The sequence below is a fragment of the Gymnoscopelus microlampas genome (assembly GCF_963454915.1).
Source record: "Gymnoscopelus microlampas genome assembly, chromosome: 23".
In the NCBI taxonomy this organism is placed as follows: domain Eukaryota; kingdom Metazoa; phylum Chordata; class Actinopteri; order Myctophiformes; family Myctophidae; genus Gymnoscopelus; species Gymnoscopelus microlampas.
This window is the reverse complement of record NC_139960.1, coordinates 33,776,391-33,787,488: the sequence shown is the minus strand read 5'-3', so window position 1 is coordinate 33,787,488 and position 11,098 is coordinate 33,776,391. Positions and strand designations below refer to the sequence as shown.

General features: G+C 39.8%; 1 protein-coding gene across 1 annotated transcript in view; it reads right to left on the bottom strand.

Moving 5' to 3' along the window:
- Positions 1-3,657: 3,657 nt before the first annotated feature.
- Positions 3,658-11,098, bottom strand: part of nopchap1 (NOP protein chaperone 1) — a 64,995-nt gene continuing 57,554 nt past the window's right edge. The window contains exon 5 of the transcript XR_014600251.1: positions 3,658-3,717. The gene's annotated coding sequence lies outside the window, so the exon portion shown is untranslated. The remainder of the gene's footprint in view (positions 3,718-11,098) is intronic.

Below are 11,098 nucleotides of genomic sequence, written 5' to 3'. Positions count from 1 at the left end.
CAGGGAGTTTCAGGGGGTCCACAGCAAACGAAGAACAGTTTAATCACTTTAACCCTATTTTATACTTTGTTTGAAAATAGCCGATCTACAAGCCCACAACACGTCCCATTACTGGCCATTTTGAGCTTGTAGATCGGCTATTTTTGAGACATTTTGATAAATCTTGAAACATTTTCCCTGGCAGAAAATATTTTCAGGTGGGGGTCTGCAGCCAAATGCATGTCAATTTGGGGGTCCTTGACATGAAAATGTTTGAGACAGGTCTGAAAGCCCATATGGATAACATTTTTAACAGCTAATTTCAGCAAATGTACATCGATGTCTAGTGGTGATATGTTGATTAATGTGAGAGAAATAATCAAATACATTCATTAATTAAATACAATAATTTGCTGTTCACTTCAGAAGTACCTCCACAGAACTATTAATTTATTTATCTTTATGTTCCAAACAGTCTCACACAGTGTGTGTGTGTGTGTGTGTGTGTGTGTGTGTGTGTGTGTGTGTGTGTGTGTGTGTGTGTGTGTGTGTGTGTGTGTGTGTGTGTGTGTGTGTGTGTGTGTGTGTGTGTGTGTGTGTGTGTGTGTGTGTGTGTGTGTGTGTGTGTGTGTGTGTGTGTTTTGGAGGAGGGGAGAGGTTACCAGCACAAAATCACCCTCCTCCGGGCAAGATTCGCTCTTGCTCATGGGTCAATTGTCTCTTCTTCGTCCTCAAACAAGCCTTCAAAATCAAAGTCCCATGAAGGCTTGTCATGCACATCAGAAAGAGCAATGACAGCCAACACAGTGGATGGTTTGTTACAAACAAACAAACAAATACAGAGGCACTCATAGATTGTATACATTGGATGTCCACACACAACAGTATCGAAATTAAAAGAACGGGCATTGCAGCTTTAAAAACGATGGAAAGGCCTGGTAAGGCCATGAGTCTATCCAAGAAAATAAATCCCATTTAGTGTCTACACTGTCTTGTGAGTGATGTCATGTTTTGCATAAATATGTTGATCTACGGAACAATGTGTGACACCTTAGATGACATACCGGGGATATAAACACAACATTCTTGGCCAACCAGTTTAGAACATTTGGGCCCCAGGGCCCTCCCTTCAGCTGTGAAACAAGGTGATAAGAGAACGAGCACACAGCTCATACCTGTTTGCATGCATCTAGAATTATTCAATGAAATTCTTATTGGGTTGATTCATTAATTAATCAAAGGCTAGTGAGTTAGTTAATTAGTTTTCATTCACTTTGATTGGCATACACAAAACACATACACAAACTGTAATTGGAAACGTAACAAAACAACTTCCCTGTGCTTTTTGCACAAGGTCAATTGACATTATTCTCGGGCTGTACAAATCGTACAAGTCTACTTCTGTAACCAGTCGACCTGTTTCAGAGAAATGGAAGGTTAACGACAGCAAAAAGCAAACGTAATCCCCCCTATCAGTGGTACCATGGCAATAGAAATTAAACTTAGGTCAATGATTAGCCAAATATTGTGACATATTTTGCACCATGGTCGATGATGTGAAGTATGGACTCCTCTGAAGTAGTGTTTTTACAGAGAAAATGTCAGCAATGTCTGAAATGACTTGAGTCTCTCTACTTATGGATCTGAAATCACTCAACTAAAAATGCTATATTGTCTATTCATTTTAAAAAACAACAAAATATGTGGAATGTTGAGTATCAGGAACACGCAAAATATTCACTTCCTAAATTACTATAATGTACAGCACTTGTGAAAATATCAATAGCTAAAATTATGTTTGCAACAAAAGTACACTACTACCAAGAAATATGCAAATTGTTCAATGATCATGAGCGGGTTAAGATTTAAGGGGAAAGTATAACTTTATAATAGGTATTCACACGTACCAGAAAATAATTATATTTCAATTTGTGGATAAAGACAAGTGGGTGTTGTTATCTATGTTTTGGCTATGTCTCCCTCCTTGTACTGTACATGTAGTGAAGAAGTCAAATACTTTGGCATTATATTGGATGAGAACTTGAACAATCAATGTGTTTGTGATACACATGTCAAATGAAATGAAATAACAGCCATAAAGTAAGTGATACAACGATGACTCAAGTCTGAAATGACTTTGTAAACTTAACTGAGACTAAAAATGAAATGATGTTGATCACTGCTACAAGATGATTAAAAAAAACTGATACAAACTAAAATGGCCAATGCAAAATGGTGTGCTATAGAATATATACTAAAAGAACTATGGTGAATATTGAGCTTTCACATGTATTACAATTCACTTTCAACATTATAAGTGTCACTTAATTCTTTCGGAAATCATAGTTTTAATCTTGACACACAGGGAATACCCTGTATTTCATTCTATCATTCAACTGTTTGCATTCCCTTCCAGTCACCATATAATATGAACCTTAAAGAAAACTCTCTAAAACTGTACTCGTGAACCTCACTGCAACACAACTCAACTCAAATGCAACAGAAATATATATATACTAGAACTAAATGTAATTAAAATATCTCTTAATTAACGTCTCTTATCTAGAAAAGCATGGTTGTCAGCTTTGAAAGCATCTCAGCAGGGTGTAACCTGAAATGTTATCTTTGGTTTAAAACAAATATATATATATATATATACTATATCGAAATAGTTTAAATTAATGTTGTTATTCATTGACATATCTCTGCAATTTATTATCCTTTATTCTTATATTGAAGTACCAGCACTTTTTTTTTTTAAAGGTCTTGATTAAAGTACACAACGTGTTTCCGTTCAGTTAACTAAATTGACATTAGGCCTGCATAATTTGATGAATTTTAAAATATATATATAGTTTGATTGTGGCATTCTATTTAACACTACACATTACAACAGTTTATCAGTTTATGACGTCAATTTGGTTGTTTTCTCTGATTAAGCTATTATATAATTATTTTAGTCTGTCACTATACAGATGTAATATTATATTACTAATGGTGAAATATTATTATGTGATCTTTTGTAACTTTAATCTATGCGAGTCAAAATCAGGTTTACTCTATAATATATTAGTGCAGAAAGAATTTTGTTTTAAATTACGATGGGTTCCTGAGCTATTAAGTATCATGTTTGTCTCCTCTCTAGTGTATGTTATTTGTGTGTCCTGCCCAGAGCGATAGAAAATGTATTCATTTACACATGTCGAGAACCCAGTACTCACATATTTTACTTAAGTAGAAGTATCAATACTGCAATGTGCTATATAAATAAAGTTTATTAATGTAGAAGTACTCTGTCACAAGTCAAAGTCCGGATTTAGTGCAAAGGTATGGATGAAGCAGGGACCCCGGAGCCAAAAATAGCAGATCTACAAGCTCACAACGCCTCGCAGCGTAAGGCGTTGTGAGCTTGTAGATCTGCTATTTTTGGCTAAATTTCTCCTCAGAAAAGGGATGCTAGGCCTAGGGTTCAAGTGATTAATGTAAAATAAATAATCATATCACTTTATTTACTGACAGAGACAGACAGACAGACAGACAGACAGACAGACAGACAGACAGACAGGCAGGCAGGCAGGCAGGCAGACAGACAGACAGACAGACAGACAGACAGACAGACAGACAGACAGACAGACAGACAGACAGACAGACAGACAGACAGACAACAGACAGACAGACAGGCAGGCAGGCAGGCAGGCAGACAGACAGACAGACAGACAGACAGACAGACACGCTGGGCTCTCCTCTGGTCTGGTGTGTTTTTGTGTAGGCCTATATCACTATGCTGTGTGTGTGTGTGTGTGTGTGTGTGTGTGTGTGTGTGTGTGTGTGCGTGCGTGCGTGCGTGCGTGCGTGCGTGCGTGCGTGCGTGCGTGCGTGCGTGCGTGCGTGCGTGCGTGCGTGTGTGCGTGCGTGCCAAATCAAATGTATGGCAAGGTCACGTGACAGCATAAACTTTACTGTATAGTTTATATAACCAGTAAATACAGTTAATTATTATTTTTTAATGTAATTGTTGGTGCAAATGTCTAATGTGATGCCTGGAGGCAGAGCAGTAAGACTGACTCAGTAAGACTGACTGGCTGTGCAATTACTTCATGATTGCTGCCAAATTCTGCCTTAAGTTAAATACAGGGAATTAAAGTACCTTGCGCACACTACAGCAAGTTGACATGGACATGGAAATGTTCATTTCAAAACGTCTTTTCACAGAAAAACACCATGTTTTTCAATAAAACTATTAATATGGTTGCATTAATCAAAACTCTTGCACTTTGACAACTGAGGCAATTATAATACACATGATACACATGTCGTATGACAGATCTACATTGTAGTAGGACATACAGGTGTGTATTTGGAGGATATAGTCTCCATGAATTACTCATCAAGGATTACATTTACCTGCATTTAAATATAATGCTTCAAATAATTCATTACATACAGCCAGTGTGTGTAAAAGTAGGTCACACATTATGGCAGCACAAACATATTGTGCTATAGGGCAGCCCTGCATAAAGCCTTGGTTCTCAAAGTGGGGTCCGGGGACCCCCAGGGGTACTTGAGGGGGTTCCAGGGGGTCCCCAGCTAAATGATGGACAGGAACCAAGTGGACCCTTATGGGTCTGTAACTCTGAGAGTGTACAAATGGAACCAAATGGACCCTAACGGGTCCATTTGGTTCCATTTGTACACTCTCAGAGTTAGATTAACATTGATTTTACAATATGAATTGGGGTCCCAGAGATAGAAATGCCATTAAATGGGGGTCCGTAGCATAATGCATGTCAAACTGGGGGTCCTTGAAATTATAATGGTTGAGAATCACTGCTAGAGCCGTAAAATATCTTCTCTTATGTCCCTGGCTTATCTTTTGAAATGGGGGTCCGCGGGCTAATAAGTGTCAATTTGGGGGTCCTTGACATGAAAAAGTTTGAGAACCACTGGCATAGAGTATGTGGTCAGTCAACTTACCAGGTATGTTAATAACTGTGAGCAGAATGTTGTCAATGACTTAATGACCTGAACAGAGAGACACAGACACATCATCAATCAAACAGCATTCCTACATAAACAACTATATATGTCACAAATACCACAAGAAACAATGTGTGAAAAAACAAGACAACAAGCCGAAAATCCTCTTTCATGAACCAAGCCCGTTTCACTAACACTAAGATCACTCGTTCACAAACCATTTACCAATGAAGAAATTGTACATCTCCTCAGAACAAAAACTAGTGAAAGTAGCCGATCTACAACCTCACAAACCATGAAAAGTTGTGAGATTGTAGATCGGCTATTTTCAGATAAAGTATGTCATACGTTGAAAAAACGTATCTCAAATAAGCATTTCAGGTTATCTTTACCATTTCCACATGTATTCATTGATACAGTCATGTTGTTTGCAATTCAACTTAAATTAAGTCTGCATTAAGTGAGGCTTGAACTGGCGACCTTGAGATTGTGAGGCATTCATTTAAGGGAGACGCCATTGGCCCAACAGACAAGTAACTGTGAAAAAGGAGATCACACAGATGATACAGTTTCACGCAAATAGCTGAAAAATCCTGGCTTTAAGTGTTTTTCAAACTGCTCAAAATTGCGGACAATCTAAGGGCGGAGCTTAATGGTCAAATCGATACGTGTGTTCCTCATGAGTCAAGGCACATGTGTAAGCAAGTTTCACGACTTTCGGCCAAACGAGGCATGACTTATGCCTGTTTAAAGTCTGCCTTTTCAAAAAATTGCTATAGCGCCCCCTTTTGGCCAATTGGAGTAAGATTGGTTTCAGTGATATTTGGAATGACCCTGTACATTTCTGCAAAGTTTCAAAGAAATGTGAGTCTGCATGTATGTTTTAGGCACAGATGAATATTTTTCATAAAACTGTAATAGTTAAAATCTATCTCCTCCTGGGATTTTTGAGCAATCTGCACGAAACGTTTAACACTTGAACTTTGGACCACTGCCTACAAAAATTTCCAACGGATTTTCCATAAGTGAAAAAATGCAGAAGTTATGAGCCAATGGCTGTTTTTCATATAATTCAAAATGGTGGGCGATCTAAAGGTCAGAGGTCAAAAGTCAGACCACGAAAGTTGTCGGGCATGAAGAGACGCATGTGTGTATCGAAGTTTCATGGTTGTAGGTCAAACAGGGCATGAGTTGTACCTGTTCAAAGTTGGCACTTTCAATTGAGTGCTATAGCGCCACCCTTTGACGAATGAGTGTGAGAATTATTTCTTGGTAGTTTTTCATGAGCATCTACCATATGGCCGAGTTTCGTAAAAAGCGTATGCACGGTTAAGCCAGAACTGGCAAAAACAAGTATTTTTCAAACTGCTCAAAATTGCGGAAAATCTAAGGCCGGACCTTAATGGTCAAATCGATACGTGTGTTCCTCATGAGTCAAGGCACATGTGTAAGCAAGTTTCACGACTTTCGGCCAAACGAGGCATGACTTATGCCTGTTTAAAGTCTGCCTTTTCAAAAAATTGCTATAGCGCCCCCTTTTGGCCAATTGGAGTAAAATTGGTTTCAGTGATATTTGGAATGACCCTGTACATTTCTGCAAAGTTTCAAAGAAATGTGAGTCTGCATGTATGTTTTAGGCACAGATGAATAATTTTCATAAAACTGTAATAGTTAAAATCTATCTCCTCCTGGGATTTTTGAGCAATCTGCACGAAACGTTTAACACTTGAACTTTGGACCTCTGCCTACAAAAATTTCCAACGGATTTTCCATAAGTGAAAAAATGCAGAAGTTAGGAGCCAATGACTGTTTTTCATATAATTCAAAATGGTGGGAGATCTAAAGGTCAGAGGTCAAAAGTCAGGGGTGAAAGTTGTTCAGCATGAGGAGACGCATATGTGTATCCAAGTTTCATGGCTCTAGGTCAAACAGGGCATGAGTTGTACCTGTTCAAAGTTGACATTTTCAATTGAGTGCTATAGCGCCACCTTTGGACGAAAGATTGTGAGAATTATTTCCTGATCGTTTTTCATGACCATCTACCATATGGCCGAGTTTCGTAAAAAGCGACTGCACGGTTCAGCCAGAACTGCGAAAAGTGGCAGAAAAAGAAGAAGTGACAGAATACTGCCAATAACAAAACAGGTCCAGAGCTGAGCTCTGGCCCCGTAAAAAAACATTAAAAATGTATATTATTTAACAACATATATACAACATGGAAACACAGCATAAAAAAAGATAGAGGACAGAAATATTAGTAAATTTGTAGTGTGTGTGTGTGTGTGTGTGTGTGTGTGTGTGTGTGTGTGTGTGTGTGTGTGTGTGTGTGTGTGTGTGTGTGTGTGTGTGTGTGTGTGTGTGTGTGTGTGTGTGTGTGTGTGTGTGTGTGTGTGTACTTCTCCATAACTGAGCGCCCCTAAACTTGATGGAAAATGGATACAGACCAGTACAGAATGTTGGTGAACATTTGAGAGATAATTTGTAAAAAAAGGAAAGTAGCAGGCCGCCCAATGCGGCCTGAGGTAAGAAAAGTGCCATTTTCAGACAATACTGGACACTGGACAGGAGACGGCTGTTGGCGCCAGCACTTGACATACGCACACGTTCAGGGAGACCCCCTCTACAACGCCACACTCTCCGCTAAGCGGGAGAGGTGTATTTGGAAAAGTGGCGGGCCGTCCAGTGAGGTCAGGGGTCAGAAAACAGCCATTTTCAGACCCCCTCTAAAACATTTTTGAAATAGTGAAAATAGACGATTAGCATGCAGATATACGTCAGAATCACTTGTCAGTGCACATTTATTTTTATTTATTTATTTAACAGGGACGATGCACATTGATCAACATGTCAGTTATTCACGTCCATGTAAATGAGCCAGAGTTGGCTAATTTTCATCTGTAGTCCCTGGGCAGGCTGTTAAAAAAGTGGTATAGTTATCCATACAAAAAGAGACATCGTCAACTATACAAAACAAGTAGACATAGTACAAAAGACAAAACAATACAATACAGTAAAATAGGAGAAGACACATCAGTGATTAATGGAGGCGAAATTTATTCATGATTACAAATTTGGTTAGCTTTTAGCCATCTTTTAAGGTTGAATTTGAAGGTTAGAAAGTTGTTGGTCTCTCTTACTTCGGTAGGAAGACTGTTCCAGTGACGGGAGGCTCTTACAGAGAAGACTGTTTTACCAAACACACTCCGTCTGAATGGTACCTCACAGTCTCCCCTGGTAGTTGCCCTTGTTGTTGTTCTGTCACCACTCTCCCTTCGCTCTATGAACTGTTTTAGTGGTGGAGGTGCAAGCCCATTTAAAACCTTAAAAATGAGACAGGCATCTGCAAAATGTTTAAAGCTATCAAAATTAAATAAACTAGACCATACCCGGTCGGCGCAGCGCATCCGTGGGGGGATATGCGCACATGATCTGGCAACCCGGGAGGCAGTTCGTCCCATAGCTGGGCAGCCCCGTAACCATGGCGACAGTGTTTGACACAAAAACGCTAATAAGAAGCTGAGATTTGATGAAATTGAAAAACGGGCTTCACAGTTAAGTTCAGATGGTAATGGTCAATGGCTGTGTGCAAAATCAGAGCAATTGGTCCAGCCAGTGAGGAGAACCGGGTAGCTTCACCTCCACTACAAACACCTCACTACAAACGCACAGAGGTTACTAGAATTATAGTAGGATAGTAGGATTATACTTTTGAACTATACGGCAATGGTGGTAACGGTTGGGTTTTTGATCAAGTGTTTTTAATGTCTGTTTGTAAAGTGATTCTATGGGTTTGAGAGTTCTTAGATTTGTCTGTCAGTGCATTGTGCAAATAAGTGTAAATAACATTGTGCAAATAAGTGTCAATTGGTCACCTGGTAGTACCAGGTGACACTTTGCCGACTGGGACTGTATGTGTGGGACTGGGACTACTTTAAAATAGTTAAAATAGGCGATATACAAGCTCAATGCGATTTACAATTTAGGCATTTAGGCATTTAGCAGACGCTCTTAATCCAGAGCGATTTACAGTAAGCAAGGTAATACATCAAATGCATAGAAATAGTAATCTAGGATCATATGTAAACCAAGAATCATCAGTCTAACAGCTCCCTATCCCCCCAAAAAATCTATAATCTCTACATTGAAACTATTCAAACTATAGGATGCCAGGTCAACAATGGCCTGGCATCTGTCTACATAACATGGTATCTAATTACATTTTAGCCTTTGCATAAGCCTGCAAGCCTGCAATGCGTTGCTATCTTCTATTTTTGCACATTTGGCACTGCTGCTACAGATTATCATCATGTTTTAAGAGGTTTATCATACATGCCATTCCATCTGTACTTTCATTTTATTTCTGTTATCTATCATTTTAAAAAGATATTGGTTGTGTTAGCACAGTCTCTGTAGAAACAGCCCCCAACATTTCACTGCTTGTACCTGTATTGAGTAAGTGACAAATAAATCCCTCTTGATTCTTGTTCAGATTAATTCCAGAGTTCTCTTTGAAAATGTCACACATTTTGAAATGGCTCCACATCCATTACCTGATAGAAGAGAGTTGCAGATTTTCATGGAACTTGGTAGAAATGATCTCTAGGCTGCCCTATAAAAATGGCTCAAGGTCACAATCATAGTCACAGTCAATGTTACATCAGTCATATCTCAGGAACGGAGAGAGACACAGAACGAGATGTTGGTGTGTGCCTTTATTAATGGTATTGAAATTTTATACTGATGTCAAACTGGGAAACTGAAATAGAAGCAAGGCTTGTCCATAGCCATGTCTGTTTTGTGGGAGTATCCACACATATCTATCAATAACTGGTCAACGCAACAGTACTGTATACACAGAAGATGCTTTAAAACTTCCTGATGATATTCTGTGGCACTTCCTGGGACTTGCATCCTCTTCCAAAAAGCCAATGAGTAGGTTTGATTTATTATGGAGTCATAAGGAGGTGACATCAATAGAACTTTTTAAAAGGTATTTTATTTAATTTGATAGGTGAAGTCACAGCAGTAGATTGGCTAATTTCAGCATGCAACCAAGTGTAAAATGTAGCATTACGACGCCATCAAGGCCCGCCAAAATACATTTTTGACGATAAAATCAAATGTAGATTTAGTCGACTAAAATCGTATTATATTTAGTCGACTAAAACTACACTAAAACAAACATTTAAGGTGAATAAAATATGACTAAAACTAAATTAAATGTTATTCAAAAGACTATGACTAAAAATAAATAAAAATTAACACTGCGTCACAGTGACATGACAACAACAGGTAACCTCAGTCTGTGATATTAATCTACAATTTTTTGTGTTAAATTGTGACTGTAGCCTGAATGATCAGCGGTCAATTGTAAGCAAGAACAGATTTGTTATAATTGTAAGTAAGTAATAGTAAGTGCCACGGCAAATAGCTGTCTCATGTCCAGCGTCCAATTTGTGGAGTCTATGCACTGAAAATGGCTGTTTTCTGACCCCTGACCTCACTGGACGGCCCGCCGCTTTTCCAAATACACCTGTCTGGCTTAGCGGAGAGTGTGGCGTTGTAAAGGGGGTCTCCCTGAACGCGTGCGTATGTCACACGTGCCCCCGCAAATAGCTGTCTCGTGTCCAGCGCCCAATTTGTGAAGTCTATTCACTGAAAATGGCTGTTTTCTGACCCCTGACCTCACTGGACGGCCCGCCACTTTTCCAAGTACACCTGTCTGGCTTAGCGGGGAGTGTGGCGTTGTAGAGGGGGTCTCCCTGAACGCGTGTGCATGTCACAAGTGCTGGCATCGGCAGCCGTCTCCGGTCCATTGTCCACTATTGTCTGAAAATGGCAGAAAAGGGCACTTTCCTGACCTCTGACCTCACTGGACGGCCCGCCACACTTTTTTTTACACCTCTCCCGCTTAGCGGAGAGTGTGGCAGTGTAGAGGGGGTCTCCCTGAACGCGTGTGTATGTCACAAGTGCTGGCATCGGCAGCCGTCTCCGGTCCAGTGTCCACTATTGTCTGAAAATGGCAGAAAAGGGCACTTTTCTGACCTCTGACCTCACTGGACGGCCCGCCACACTTTTTTTTACACCTCTCCCGCTTAGCGGAGAGTGTGGCGTTGTAGAGGGGGTCTCCCCGAACGCGTGT